The sequence below is a fragment of the Epinephelus fuscoguttatus genome, linkage group LG7 (genome assembly GCF_011397635.1).
Source record: "Epinephelus fuscoguttatus linkage group LG7, E.fuscoguttatus.final_Chr_v1".
NCBI lineage: Eukaryota > Metazoa > Chordata > Actinopteri > Perciformes > Serranidae > Epinephelus > Epinephelus fuscoguttatus.
In genome coordinates, this window is record NC_064758.1 from 35,154,840 (window position 1) to 35,171,349 (window position 16,510).

The following is a 16,510-nucleotide window of genomic DNA, read 5'->3' on the forward strand; positions in this document are numbered from 1 at the left end:
GCTCAAAAGGGACAGTGACCGAAATGGAAACCTGCTTTCAGAGTGCACTCGGATCAAATATAGGTGAAGGAGAAAATAGAGAGCGTGAACCATTAACAAACAGTGCTGCCTGCTATGACACAATGAGTCCAGTTGAATGTTTAATCAAGGAAAGTCCTGCATCACCTAAATAAATTGTGAACAACTGTAAACCTTTTCTCAGCAGAATCAAATAAACATGAACGAGGCGAGAAGTCCCGGCAGGAGCTCTCCCATGGGAGAGCAGGATACAGTGGGGCATCAGCTGCTCTGAACTCTTAATTAGAACTGATGCACAATAGATGGATGCAGGACACACACACACACACACACACACACAGATGGACTGTATGTGAAAGAAAATGCTTTCATTTCTAACAGTTGGTTTAAAGATATAGATGTATTACATATATCTAAAAATCAAGATAATACTTGTGTGTTGTATGCACAAAACACAGTATATAATAACTACAGCCTGACATAAATTGGTGGCAAGATACTCCATCTATACTCAACTCCGGCAACATCAAAACACACATCAGAGTAAAAGTGACACAAGAAACATCCACCACAAACTCACCCTCCATCACAAGCATGTTGTGCTGCACACATTACATACTGCTGTTCACACACACCTGCCCTTTCTGCGTGGCATTACCACGTAAGCCCTCCTGCAGATCAGTTTGCATCACTAAGCCACAGCTTCATCCCAACAACACCACAACAAGTTACATAACACACCCCAGCTGGTTAGCGACGCACCACAGAAATCAGCCGTGTGAAGAAGTCACAGCGTGTCATCTGGGCGAACCTGATGTCCTGCGTAGAGTGGAGGAGCAAACTTAACTCACACAGAGGCAGCTGGGCTCTCCCTGGGAAGTCCGGACAGTGACCAGCACTCTGGCAGATGACTCACTGTCTACGCTTCTCCTCTGGTTAAGCTCCCGTCTCCCTCCCTCTCTCTTTCACAGTTATCTCCTCTCTCTCTCTCTGCGTTCACTCTTCTCTCTCTCTCCAGCTTTCAGTCAGCTCACTTGCTGCTTCCCGTCAGTCGTTCACCTGCTGGCCTCACTCTCAGCTCTTAAGAGTGCCGCACACTCCCAGTGAGCATCCTCATCCGCTGCTGATTCTCCTCCCTCACGCTCTCTCCTCCCACTCAGTCTCTCACACACACACATATGCGCTCTTTAGTTGTCACTTCCTCCATCTCCACCCTCTTTGTCTGCTCTTAAGCTCACACATGCATGATGTGGTGTCCAAAATCCTGTACTCTGAACCACGCACCCACCCCCAACCACCACCACTGCCACCGCCACCCTTAACCCCTTCAAAGCAGGAGACCCTCCCCCCTCTCCTCCATGTAGGGAACGACTGAAGTCTGCCGCTCAGAGCAAAGCAGGGCTGGTTAGGGTAACGGGGGTTGCCTTAAATCCCCACATTGCCTCACAATGAGCCAGCTAGGGCTGTTGCTGTGGCAACCACATCAGCTACACACGCTAAAAAAAAAAAAAAAAAAAAAAAAAATAACACCCACATTCAAATTCATGTTCATTATGTTTTGACTTGAACAAGGTGATTATGTCCAACACTGAGCTCCCAAAGGTGAGCAGGCATTGCAGCATCCTTAATGCTCATTGTGCAGCATGAGAGAGGATGTGAGGGAAGCTTTTTAATTACTGTAATGAGTCTCATTCAATCCCCAGTGAACATGCGGGTTTTCTCCACTAAGCTACTATCCGCAGCTCCCAGCAGACCTCTGACTAATGTCACCAATACCGCCTTTTCCTGCTAAATCCCTGCCAGACAATATTCTACGCAGCAAGAGTGTCGACTCATCTGTCCAGCTTGTGGATGAACAAGTATGTACCTAACACTAAAGTGTGTGTGTGTGTTTTTTTGTGTGTGTGTCCTGTATGTGTCAGATATGAAGAGATAACAAGGGATTACAGCACTGTCCTCACACAACACCATTAAGAGCTGTATATTGTAAGAAATAAAACAGATAATCCGCTCACTGTCCAAAGCTTAAAAACAACTATATTATATCATTGGACAAAACTTTAATATCGTCCAGATTAGCAGTAATTTGCAGAGACATCCTGCTGTAGTGGGACAATAATCTCTCTCCGGCCCTCTTTTAAACCCTTGAGCAAAGACTGCAGATGTTATATGTGGTTTAATTTATTTTCAGAATTGCTCAGGAGCAGCGGGTGTGGGGTTAAAAACGCGTCATGGTTGTCTGTGAGGGCTTTTGTCAATAGTGCTTATAGATAAAAACACATTATCGGATAAGAGCAGCCAGATTTGGTGTGTTGAGTGGTGTTTTGACGCGGATCATTGCAACTGGTTCCTATCAAATCAAAGCCACATGCGGTCAGACTGGCAGCCTCACTGACGACTCGACACTCCTGTATGCTGACGAAATAATAATTACAGCAGAAGAAGAGGAAAATCCGGAGCCATGTGGGGCTTCATTTTTGATCTCCTGTGAGGGAAGATAGTTGGTTTTAGTCGCTCCAATGTCCTTTGCAGAATCCCACAGTAAATCCCTACCAACCGGCCCCCGCTGCCAGGGATTCCCATCCCATTATGGTGGTGAAATGACCCGCAGTCACTCCCCTCTCCCACCCCCATCCCTCATCCTCTGATCATTTCTGCTCTCCTGAAATTTCCTCATCTCACACTCTCACTTTGCCTCTCACACTTGCAGCTTTATTGCAGCAGCTATTTCTCAAACCAAGACAAGTTGGATAATAAAACAAGACACACTGAAATAATGAAATAAGTAGCTGGATCCTATAATCCAAAAGGATTAGCCAAATCAAGATTCAGCAACTGTGTTCATCAAATGTCATTAATACATTTAAATTTATCCAAATTTAAATGAAAGTTCCCTCTGATTCAAACTCATGTTGTTGTCCTCAACAAAATCAGCCCAGCAAGCAGCTACAACTGTCCTCTGTATGGTGTGTGTGTATGGGAGGGTGTGTGTGACCAGCCAGTGACCCCGCAGGGCAGTTAAAGGTTTCAGACTCCAATCACAGACACATTATATACCAGCAACATGTCAGAGGTCTCCAGAAAACAAGATGGCTGCTGTTGCTGAAATATATATGAATGGTTATTTATGCATGACCATTGAGAGTCTCCCACAGGTTGAGATGTAATTAGCAGTGGTTGACATCAGGGGGGAGATCGGGACAGGGGGGCAGGGAAGTGCAAACAACACTGAGCCGTAAGAGTTGGCTGAGAACAGCACGGAATTAATGAGCTATGTGATGACTGTACATGAATGCAGCGTTCCAGCAGAGTTTACTGTCCGCACAAAAGTAAGAAATAATGAATGTAAGATAGATGTTGTAGATTTTGGATATGGTAATATCTTAAGTGTTGTCTTTTCCTGGTTTAAAAGGCTGCATTACAGCAAAGTGATGTAATTTGCTGAATTTACAAGACTGTTTAGCTGCTCTATTATTTGCCTTTACCCACTTAGTCTTTATATCCACATTATTTATGAGTATTTATTATTATGTAATTTTTTGTGAAAACACTAATAGTCAGCCCAACAATATTGTTGCAATATCTCAACACATTCTCATCCCAACTTGTCAAATACCAACATTTGGTCAGTGGCCCTACACATCAAAATATGGCGCATTAAGTACCAACACATTCTCACTCCGACCTCCACATATCGACATTTGGCCATGGTCTTTTCACCTCAAGATATGACGTGCAAGGTGCCCTGGGTGTGTTGGTTATGATGTTCTGGAACGCTGTGCCAACTTCAGCCTGTTACATGCATTGTCTGTTTTCAAAATACACTTCCGTTTTCATAGGAAATGTACAGTTTGCATGCAGTGTCTTTCAAAATAAACATACTATACGTCGGTACAGCACCCTGGACTGACGCTTTTTTTCTTCAACAACTAACGCATGTGGTAACATTTAGTCAACACACGCATGTGGTTGGGTTTAGGAAACAAAAGCACATGGTTGGGTTTGGAAAAAAGAACAAGGGTTGGCTGCAAATGGGAAGCAAAATTTGGTCTCCCGGGTGAAAGTTGGTGGTTGTTGGACAACTACTACCCCTCCAACCCACCCACACTACTTGGTCTTTTCACCCTCTTAACTTTCGCTGTTGTCCCGCCATGTTTCCCCCTGATGCCCTAAAAAGTAATGGCCGCATATCATGCTGATGTGAAAGGACAGCTTTTTTCATCGATGCCTGATGCCGGAATTCACTGACTAAGCACCGGTTTTTGGCGACTTTGGAGTGAGACCAGGTTGTAAGTACCCATCCACTGTCAGTTTTGGACGTTCAGGGACAGCGTGTCAATTTATGCTTGTTACATGTGTTGTGTCTTTTCAAAATAAACTTCCATTCTCACAAGAAATTCACAGTTTCTGCTTGTTAATTGCATACAGTCTTTTTCAAAACAACCCCCAAATTTTGGTAAAACACTTCGTTTTTAGGTTTACTTCCTTTGGTGTAGGCAACAAAGGTCCATGGTTAAGTTAAAAAAAACCATCAAGGTTTGACTTAAAATAAGAATGGTTTTACTAACATAATGTAACATCATGTGACATATGGCACTACATACATACCAGCACACTACATTTCCAGTAAAAAAAAAAACAATTCGATTGACTTTGTGATTTCACACAGGACACTAATAGCTAAACTAACAGCTGAAAGTGTGGAGTTTGTTTGACCCACCTCTCCTCCTGCCTGCCTTTTACAGATTATGTTGCTGTTTAAAATCTGGTAGTTGCCTGCAGCATCACAAAAAGCTGCCTGGTACATATCACATTGCTGCTAAGGGTGCCTTTGTGCCTCAGTGTTGGTCGCCGGAGGGCTACTGATCAAGCATCGACATTTGACGAGTTGGAAGTGCAAACAGGCTGAATATCAGTATTGAGGGATCTGGTCACAAATATCTTGATTTTTGGTTTTCTCCATATCAATGTAAAAATACAAAAATATTTTAGTACCAGCTTTTCATTTTCATAAATGTCACAGACTGTGCTATTTACTTAAAATGAAAATGTCTCTTGTCAAATCATTAGACTTTATCTCTTGAACTACCTGGATGAAAACATTTTTGAGCCACTCATCACACTCATCTGTGACTAAAGATCTGAGTCAATCAGAGATTGTTCCTGCAGCAAAATGTTGGGTGTAGGAGGTCTGCTGGTTCTCCTGCTGCTTCCAGATTTGTTAAAACCCGCCTCCAGTCACTCTTAAACAAATTCTCTGTGTTAATCAAGCCCATAGTTTGTTTGCAAGGCAAAGCAGGAGTGCCAACTGCTTCCTAACTTTTGAAGAAACTTTACATCCCCACCATGATTTCTCTGCAGACTGCCTGAGCCCCACTGTGACTGTGATTGTGACTGGTTTGATAATCATGCCTAATCATGTTCCTGTTTAAACAGCCCAGCTGGGTCGGGCAGTGACAACAAAGGCACAAAGTAAACATAAAAAAATGCTCATGCTTGTCATCCCGACCCAGAGTATTTATTCTTGTTCTTTTTTTATGTAATTAAAATAAAATTACCAGTGTGTTGATATAATGGAACCACAGCAGCTTCATTAACAATGAGAGCTGATTGTCTATGAAAAATAAGAGTGTACAGCCATGCTAGCTGCTCTGCTTGGCTGCACTGTATTAAGACTAAATGCTAACTTCAGCATGCTATAATACTTTCAGTGAAAATACTTAATTAATCAATCAATCATTTGTCACATGGAATCTTTCAAGGTCAGCTCCATCAACTTGTGCACTGTAATTTAGTCCTTTTTTGCCTCTTCTTACACTGCTGCTTTGTAACTGTCCATTTAACTGTCCATTTAACTCCAACGTTACTCCCTGAGAAAAGTAACTCAAGCACTTTTAAAGTACTTTTGAGTTTTATACATTTCCTATTGGGCAATGGACCACAGGGCGCTAAGCCTATATTTTTTGTCTCCAAAATTAAAGTTATGGCTCAATTGCCCTTCACTGAGATCCAGTTCTCCCATCACAGCCCTCACTTTGACCAGTAGAAACACACAACGATCTGCTGCCATAGACAACTGTATGACAACAACACCCCAGCGTTTTAATATGTCCTCTAGGGATGTTACCACACAGAGTAAAAGGGGGAAATGATGGTGTGAAACAGCAGAGGCACTTTGTCAACCCGCCGAGTTAACGTTACTGTCATTAGCATCAAGCTAGCAAACAATGGTACATCCTCACGGTCAGACATAAAGTAATAACATTAACTAATAGCGGCGGGGCTTTTACTCACCACAACTGCAGAGGCTCCCAGCTTCATTTGAAACAAACTACATTATAGACGCTCCGTTATTTATTAATCCCTCTGTGTGTTTATGTTTTTCCTTTTCATCCGCTCCGTTGTCTTTGTAAAGTTAACATATCGCACCGTCATTTCAAACTCAACACTTGTTTCAAATTAAAAGCCCCTTATAACCTCGGCTAGAGAATCCCTCAATTTTCTAAATAGACTTTTATTCTGAAACATTTGTCAGAACTTCCTGTGGAAGATACAGTAACTTGATAGTTTACTTATGGCGCTTCAAATGTAGCTCCTGCCATCTGCTGACGCTTTTAGGTGACTACAACAACATGTCAGCTGGCACATGAACAGACACAGTGACTCAAATAATAGTCAAAGTAATGAAAACAGGACAAGAATAACCCGATGACATCACACACGCCGTGAAAGACGACCGGGGATAATTGGTGAGTACCAGCGTGTAGCGTGTACCAGGCATAATGCAAGTCCTGAGTCTGAAATATGTCTGTCAGCTATTCAACCTATTAAACTCCACCATAGACAACGCAGCATTCCTCCGACCACGTAGCTAGCCACAAGCTCCGTGGCTTCTTTCAGACTGATAGGTTTAACGTTACCTCCGTTATTAGAACCAGACGACAGCCGTTGCTGTTTCGGAGCTGAAGAACCAGCGTTCTAAAAGTAACGGAAGTAACTGATGTCTTGTTTGAAAACGTACTTAAGTATTTGGTTACTCAAACAGCAAACTAACGTGTTAGGTTACTCGTTACTGCAAAAAGTAATCAAAGTACTCTAATGCGTTACTTTGTAACGTTACTTTGTAACGCATTATACCCAACTCTGCTCGTGAATGTGTCAACTTTGAAGAAAACACACTTTACTTTTAAGTACAGTGAATTTCCAGCACAGACCTTTTATTTTGAAGTACCATTTCCTGTGGCAGAAAGAGTGCCTAACGGACTACTTGACAGAGACAGCAAACTAGCTCTACGATATGGCCGAATGCAAGTAGGGCGTGGACCTTGAATCTTGAACTAATGGCAATGGAGAAATCTGGGCCCTGTTGCTGGACCATTTGGGAACTACTGATTTAACTGTAGTTTTGGTTCCAGTTACTGATGCCATCATTTATGTTAATGATGGTGTCCTGGATCATTCTTCACATCTCGCATCACCAGGTGGATGTGTCTTGGATTGTTAACATATCTGCACCTCAACGAGATGGATGCAGGAACAGGACAGCACCTCACATTCCCACTGTCACACCAGTCCTTATTCACCATAAACCACGCGGCTCCTCTCCTTCTCTCACTACAGTCCTCTGCTCTGTCAGATTGGCATATGGGAAATGAGTTACCTGGTTGAATATTGCTGTCCAGTATTTAGCCAAGTTTTGGTGAAACAAATGATTTTACAGTTCCTGATGACATCCTGTTGGAAACTGATGCGTCACTGAGGTCGTCCAGTGTATTATCCAACACCTGTACACTGGTGTACACAACCATATGCCACCATCGTCCAACAGCAGCCACAAAAAGCACCACCAACACTTGCAAAACAGACATAAGATTTGACCAAAATTAAGCAGAGCTGAGAGAGAGGGGACTGGAAACATCAGCGCCTTGCTGTTGTTTAATATTTACCATGTTCACCTTAGTTCTGCTTGTCAGGCTGCAAACATTTTGTTACAAATCACATTTTGACCTGGCGGTGGCGCTAGATGAAAGGTTGAGGACATGAATTTCATCCCAACCTTAACAAAAATGGTGGAGATATTTCAAGAAAAAAGCAAAAGTGCCAACATGCTGATGGTGCTGGAGCAAAAGACAAGAGATCATCAAAGACAGTGGGATTGTTTGAACAAATTTTCATGGCAATCAATCAATCAATCCATGCTCCTAAAGTAATAAAAGAGAAGAGGTTAAACTGTACTGAAATCACTTAAATGGATACTGCTCATGGTCTTTGAGTAATACGACCCTAATCCCTCGCCTCCTCGTCAGCATCCACCTACTGAACCAGATCTCTGACCTCAATTAATTTATGAGCACCGTTGACAATCCCCAAACACAAATCATTTAATAGGCAAACTGTTTATAGTGTGCGTGAAAATGTACTGCAGAGGTCAGACTTAAGGCATTTAGCCGTGCCTCTCAGTGATCTTGTTTCCCCCTGTGTCATTTTATATTACGGCGATGACACTGAAGAGCACCGATGTTAGGAGCCGACCTCCCTGTTGGATTTTTTTTAAATTTGTCGTAGAGTAGCAACACCTGCTGCCTCGTCTACTGACAGTCCTCCAACAGCCAGTGATATGAGGAGCACATGTGCAATGAATTACCACACAGATAGACCCTGGAATTGCCCTCCTTTCAGGGTCATCCTTCCCAACCCCCCCTCACACTGACCTGAAGCACTCAGACAAATGGGAGGATGATTGTCTCTGCTGTGAAACCATTTCTCTGAGCGGCGCTGAATTACTTACTGCCTTGTGTGTACGTGGCTGCACTGTGAGCCTCAAAGGGCAGATTTTCCACATGAAAAGATATGATTTCCTCTCCCAAAAAAATGGTTTACTTTGGTAAAAGTTTAGCTACACATATACTTTATGTGCCTTTTGGGGAGTAGTGGTATGTTTTTAAAGTAGTAGTTCGACTTATTTTGCAGTAGCTTGCTGGTAGTTCAACTACATTTATGTTTTCACAGTCATTCGGTTAGTTGAAATATTTTTTGCTGAAACTGTGAGCAACCTGGGGCCATAAAATTAAAGGAATTCTTTTTTATTTTTATTTTACCATTGCTTCTCTGCTGTAATTGAACGCACAAAACGAGGACCGAAAGCTAACCTGGAAATCCAGGAAATTCGAATTTGCTCTGCACGGGGATCTGGACCCGACGAACAGAGCCAGCTGAATCACCATCGGACCAATCAGATCAGTCTATCTGACAGAGGTGGGCTCTAGGCAGGCGTAACATGATGAGGACAGCGCTGCGCCATAGGAGTCGAAAAGTAAACAGCCAAGATGGCACCTGCGACTGCATCCATTCAATTTAGCTTTGGAAGAAATGCTAAGCCAACTACACTTATCTTTTTCCTTGAGAGAGGAACAGAAGACTGCCCTAGAAGCCTTCGTTTCCAGGAAGGACGTTTTTGCTGTTTTGCTGACAGGATACAGCAAAAGCAGTTAGCCCCACTGTTCGGCAAACAAATGGGGCTTAGTGCAATGAATACATCACCTTGTTTTTTGCTCTGATTGGCCATCGTGCTATCCAATTGTGTGCGGTGGCATTTGAGATGCCTCAGTTAGTGCCGCCCCTTGGGTAGGAAGGGTGTATTGGTGAGGGCCAGACTCAAAATCTTTCAAGATTTGAGTCTGAATTTCCAGGCCAGGCGTACACCACTTCCTATGCTAAAGTTGTGATCGATAAAAACAGACTTGATGGGAGAAACCCATGCTTACCAACATTTTGGAGACAGGACATTGGCGATGCAGATGGTGAGGTGGAAGCCTCATTGTGGAAACTGTAGAATATTTTTTGGCGCACTTCATTTTTGGCTTTTGTCTGTACGTACATTTTTTGTATGGGTCCTACTCATTGCTTTATAAATGACGCCCCTGGTCTCTAGTTTCTGAAGGCAGGTGTCTGACGGACATTATATACCAAACCAAAACTTACATTCCTTACACTTTCCCATGAAAAGTGGGGTATTTTTTTTTATTTATTTATTTATTGTTATTTATAACCTGTGAACAAGTGGGCACTTGATTGCCATTTAACTGAGTAGCATGACAACATGGACACTGTCAGTTTGATTGCATTTTTTACAAAGTAGTTTGAACTTCCTTTTCTAAGTGGCTGTAGTTAAAGGTCCAGTGGGCAGGATTTAAGGGGACATGATATAATATGTATGTTTTCTTTAGAGTTTAATCACCTAAAAATAAGAGTCATTGTGCATAGGGAGCAGGTCCTTGTCCACAGAGTCTGCCATGTTGCAGTGCCATGTTTCTAAAGTAGTCCATAATAAACAAACCAAAGACTGGCTCTAGATTTTTGCGTCCAACAACATAGTTACAAGCCCCGCTGTGACAAGAGTTTCAGAAAAACACTGCTTTTTAAACATGAAACTGCTATATTCACTTTTACCGGTTAAAATCAACTGGTCCATTTGTTTTGGAGAGGAAGAAACCTCTGCAGATAATTTGGCTTCCAGTTAAAAACTCCTGAACATATGGATGTTAAGTTATCAGAGAAAACAGGTGGGCTCACATTAGCAGGTGCTGGACTAATCTCATTCCAAACAGCATCAGACAAACACTGATTTGTAAATGTGAAACTGCTTTATTCAGTGTTTTTACTGGTTTAAATAGCCTGCTCCCTTTGTTTTGGAGAGGAAGAGACCTCTACAATGAATTCTGAAGGAATCCTAAGCGGGAGCTGGCACATGGGAGAAGTTTCAGCTGGTTGCAATCTGCAATCCTCACCGCTAGACATCACTAAATCCTACACATTGCTCATTTAATGAAACTAGATTTCTCTCTAGGGTAGCTTTACTGTGGTTCAGCGTCTTCCAGTGTGAAATACCTGGTAGCTCCCCCGACACTGTATATGTAACATAACATTTCATATGATCTTCTGAGTCAGCTTGATGTAGGTATTTCATTTTCTGTGTGAGAGGGAAGTAACAACAAAAAAACCTTCTCCAGGACTTTCCCTGATCTGTTTTGGAAAATGCAAAAACCTTCTGAGCCTTTTTGTCTGATAGCTATAAAAGTCACCGCTGCCACAATCAGACTTAAGCAAATATTGGAGGAAAAAAAGCAGATAAGTCTGAGAAGCTGTTTGTTCCCCAGGGAACTGAACCTCTAAAAGTCCTTTTAGACAAACAAGATATGGAAATCCTTCTCAGTAGATCTTATCAAGATACCAGAACAAACCAACTGTTTTTTACTTGAAGGCATGAGCACATGATGTACAACTGTATTCAGGGGAAGAATAGAAAATACTCTAACAAAAGGCTGCACAATCAAATGCTACATTCTAGGAATAATAAATAATAAAACATCTGTGGGATCTGATACATGAGGAGACTCCTTGATGGGTTCTCTTGAGTCCACACCTCTCCTGACAGCTGGCTATGCTCAGTATGCATTAAAAGGCCAGGTATAGCAGGTGTTTGTGAATAAAGCATGTTCGCTCTACCAATAGGTCCCGATTTTCAGCGTGCTTATCTCTCACAATGTCAGTGTCCAGATTTCCTTGGAAACACGCCGCCTGGGGAAATCACAGCCATGCAGATGTGCTTTTCAACAACAGGGAGTCACTGCGGGATCATTGTGTGCTCTTTTGTGCTCACAGCTACTAGTGTACTCAGTGGAACTTCATACAGTTTGATTTATGAAGCAAACATCTCTCCTATCAATCAAGACAACAACAACCACAATACGACCATGCAAGAATTTCCTCTCCCATGGGAGAGAAAGACCAAGAGGAAGGCAGGGAACAAAAAGTCCTCTTCTTCCCACTGGCTTACCTCACCATCCTCAATATGACAGGTGTCAGTAAACATGCCCCACAAGGGACATACACATCCTTACATGTATACTCAGGGAAATGGATGGAATGGTGAACAGGCTTACTGGGCACAGCAGGCCTAGGGGCCCACTCTGGCCTTTAACTACAAAATGACACTCAAAGAGACATGTACAGACCAGGAAAAGACTCAAAATGACCAAAATAAAACATAGAACAACTACAAAGAGACCAAAACTGTAAAGAGATGAAAAACAGCTGCAGAGACTCAGCATAACTACAAAGAGATGTAAACAACTACAAAGAGACTAAAAATGACTGAAAGAGGCACAAAGCAATCACAAAGAGACTCAAAATGACGACAAACAAACACAAAACGACTACAAAAAGATGCAAAACAACTATAAAGAGATGCAAAATTGCTGCAAAGAGACAGAAAATGACCACAGACACAAAACGACTACAAAGAGATGCAAAACCGCTGCAAAGAGACAGAAAATGACCACAAACAGAAACAAAGAGGCGAAATAACTATAAAGAGACTCAGCATGACTACAAAGAGATGTAAACAACTACAAAGAGACTAAAAATGACTGAAAGAAGCACAAAGCAAACACAGAGACTCAAAATGACCACAAACAAACAAAACAACTACAAAGAGATGCAAAACAACTATAAAGAGATGTAAAACTGCTGCAAAGGGACAAAAAAAATGACCACAGACACAAAACAACTACAAAGAGATGCAAAACAACTACAAAGAGATACAAAATGACTACAAAGAGATGCAAAACCACTGCAGAGACAGAAAATGACCACAAACAGACACAAAACGACTACAAAGAGATGCAAAACAACTATAAAGAGATGTAAAACTGCTGCAAAGAGACAAAAAAAATGACCACATACACAAAACAACTACAAAGAGATGCAAAACAACTGCAGAGACCCAAAATGGCTGCAAAGGGATGTAAACAGCTACAAAGAGACTCAAAATCACTGATAGAGGTGGAAGGTAACTACAAAGAGACTCAAAATGACCACAAGGAGACACAACACAACTACAGAGAGATGCAAAATGACTACATGCAGATGCAAGACAGCTGCAAAGAGACTCAAAATGGCTACAAACAGGCGAAATAACTATAAAGAGACTCAAAATGATTACAAAGAGATGTAAATAACTATAAAGAGACTCAAAATAACCGCAAGGAGACACAAAACGTCTACAATGATATGCAAAACAACTACAAAGAGATGAAGAACAACTGGAAAGAGACTCAGAATGACAACAAAGAGATAGTAAACAACTACAAAAACACTAAAATGACAAAAGAGAACACAACAGCTGCAAAGAGACTTGAAACAACCACAAACAGACACAAAACAACTACGAAGAGATGCAAAATGACTACATGAGATGCAAAACAGCTGCAAAGACTCAAAATGACGACAAAGACACTACTACACAGAAGCTATAAATGACTAAAATAGGAGCAAAGCAACTACGATGAGACACAAAATGACAACAGAAAGTTATAAAACAACAGAGAGGTATGTAATGGCTACAAAGAGACACAAAGCAACAACAAAAATAGACTAAACATCTGTAAGGCCTGTGTGTCTGTCTCCTATATAGCAGAGGTGGTGGGGCCTTCTGCATGTGTGTTCCCAGGGGCTCATTGTCTCGTAATCCACTCATGCGCATGCTCTGGGATACACCCTTCCACAAACATAAGGAATAAAGACCATGGCTGCCTCTCCACACCTGAAGCCCTGTCTTCTGAAGATACTGCAGCTGCAAGAGACTGTCTGAGGGCAAAGCAGCGAACTTTAAACGAGCTGGCAGAACAACTTTATCACTCAAACAGCTTTAAGAATCAGATAAAGCAAAACAGGGACGTCCTGTCAGAGCTGCCTGGCGCTCATCTCAACCTTCAACAGCCTGCTGTCATCCGAGCGTTATGTTTTTCAAGACATCTTGTGCCGGTGCTGGATGGTGTATGACACGTTCGGATTTGGATTATTGAGACGGATAGAACCAGGGGCAACCTTGTCACTGCGGTGCTATATTTGGTCAGACAGCAGGAGACTCACAGTGAGACAGTGTAGTCTGATCTGGCTTGACAGTTTGCTCTCCCACCATGTCCGCTCCTCCAGACAACGCAGCTTGACACACACAGATGAGCGTGCACAGGCAAACTGACACTCGGCTTCCCGCACGGCGGTGGGAGCATGTGCAGATGAGACAGACAGATGATGATGCAAAGAGACATCTCATGGGAAATCAGAGAACACAAACAGAGGAGTGTGCACAGTGACACCTCGTAAGTGTTTATGGGCAGACACGGGACACAAAGGATGAAACAGGCCGAGAATTTAGAAAGCATCATAAAAATAGAACAATATTATTGCATCACATAATTCGGAATAAATAGCAGGGTCATTCAGCAGAGTTTAAGTAATCTGTTTTTGGAACGCATCACCCACGGAGCAAAACAACAGATATTTGATCACCATAAAACACACAGACACACACACACACACACACTCATTCCTGTCAAACCTGGCACCTGAGGAAAAGTCTCTTGAGGACCTCAGGTTGCCGGTTTATCTGACTTGAGGTCCAGTTTATCATTAATATCATTTTAATCATTAATAATAGGACCATTGCAGTCTGCACCTGAACTATATGTACTCATAACTTTTTACCACCAGAGGGCAGAGGGCAGGGCAACCACAACTATCCAACACTGCTGTGCACCTCTGCTCAGATTTAAACATCCCCTTCAGACACATTTTAAAACATAGCAAAACATAGTGCACTAGCATCCACTAAAGTTAAAAGCTCTTTTTCCCAGGAAATGCTCTGAAGTGCAGCCGACTTTTTCTCTGCGGAGGTCTGGATACAACTAATAATAACAATAAATCTGAGGATAAGTAATGTGACAGCGCCACACCGAGGCATGTAGATGAGGGAAGCACTTCCTCATGACATCACGTACTAATCCTTTAGTTTATTCGGCTTGCTGCTTTGTTATTGGCTTTTCTTCTCTGCCTCAGATTGGTTACATTGCACTTCCTGACGTGTGTAAGTGTCTAATGTGTTTTGCCCATAGACTGTATATGGATATGCAGTGGACACTGGAGAAATAGACACCACAAGGGCCAAGAAAAGAGCTGAGACAGTATTAAGAAGGAAGAGAGGAGAGATTTTTTCATGTTTAATCTGGATCTGTTATTGTTTGTATTACTGTGCTTTATTTATTGACTGAAAAAATATATTTTGGAATTCTGTATATGAATTACTGACAGAGCCAGACAGCCGACTGAAAGAAGCCAAGACGAAGAAATGCAATAAGTAGGAAGAGGAGAGAGAAAGACAAAGAGCAATAGGTCAACTGATGATGTCATGTTATTGGAGGACATGTTCAAATGTCACAAAGCCTTCAAAGAAAAAGAAAAAGTTTTAATTTAAGTCTGTTATTATATAATTAACCATTCAACTGAACATTTTTTGCCTGCCTATTTGTTTGACTGCCAGTTTTTCTATCTCTGAGATAACGCTGATTTGACATAAAGTTAAAAAATAAAAGTAGTTTTGCAAGAAGCGAGTTAGCTTGCCACATTTCTCCAGAGATAGCTTTAATGCGGTTAAACTTCATTTTAATGTAGGGTAACTGGTAGCTAAGCTCACTACAATTTCCAAGTAGCTTGCCCAACACGGAAAGTTCTGACTAAAATGTTTTCCAGCAAAAAACAGTTTCTACCTGATTAACAAAAGTCTAAAAAATTACGTCTACTTCTCCCCCCTCACTGGAATATCTAAAATGTGTGAATATGAAAATATTTTTCATTTCAAACTTTACATATTGGACACTATGTCTCTTACTTTGCTAAAAAAAAAACAAAAAAAAAACAACAACACACATTTACCACTGCTAGTTGCATATTGGGCCATGACTGGTTTCTAAACATAGTTAGGAAGTCATAAAATCATCTTATACATGTGTTAAATTCAGATCAATCAGATTCATTTCCACATAGCTCTGTGTGTGTATGCGAGTCACCTGGAATTACATCCATTCTTACAAGAACCTCCATGATCTCTGATGTGTTTGCAAAACTCATACATTGAAAAAATGTATGAGTTGCCACTTGTGTGGCAGATTTCGGACGAAGCAAATCAGCTGACAGACTGATGAATGTCATAGTATGCCGCAGGAATCAGTCCTGACACCCAGAAATGAGTCAGCATTTTTGCACTGTTGGTTCCCTCGTCTCAAAGTCAGTGGGTTTATTGAATGGGTTTTTGCTCAGATGCCTGAAACATAAAATATGTCAGTAAATACCCAAATTGGGTAAAGTTTTACAGCCTCCATGTGGTGGCAACGTTGACCCTCGTGTAGTTGCTTTATAGCCTAACGTTAGCTTCTACTTCTGGCAATTGCATCGATGCTTCAAAAATCCTAAAAGCAGTGTTAATTTGTGAAGATTATCTTGCTAAAAAAGAGGAAGTATCATAAATTTGTGACAAGAAAACCAGGGCAATGCTAACTTCCCTGTTGACATCCCTGCAGCACACTATACAGCTCTGCATTCTATATTATTAAGGTAAAAGTTCAGTAGCATATAGCTAGCGTATACTGGCTGCATG

At 41.7% G+C, this 16,510-nt stretch overlaps 1 protein-coding gene across 9 annotated transcripts in view; it reads right to left on the minus strand.

Annotated features, from left to right (window-relative positions):
- The window catches only part of LOC125892332 (rap1 GTPase-activating protein 1-like), a 78,740-nt gene that overhangs the window by 39,357 nt on the left and 22,873 nt on the right, over positions 1 to 16,510 (minus strand). Inside the window, exon 1 of one of the 9 annotated variants that reach the window (XM_049582289.1) lies at positions 870 to 1,143. The exons of 6 other annotated variants lie outside the window; for them this stretch is intronic. The gene's annotated coding sequence lies outside the window, so the exon portion shown is untranslated. Of the gene's footprint in view, positions 1 to 759; positions 1,144 to 16,510 lie in introns of those variants that run through there. 2 more of the 9 variants (XM_049582288.1, XM_049582290.1) reach the window with 2 other exon arrangements.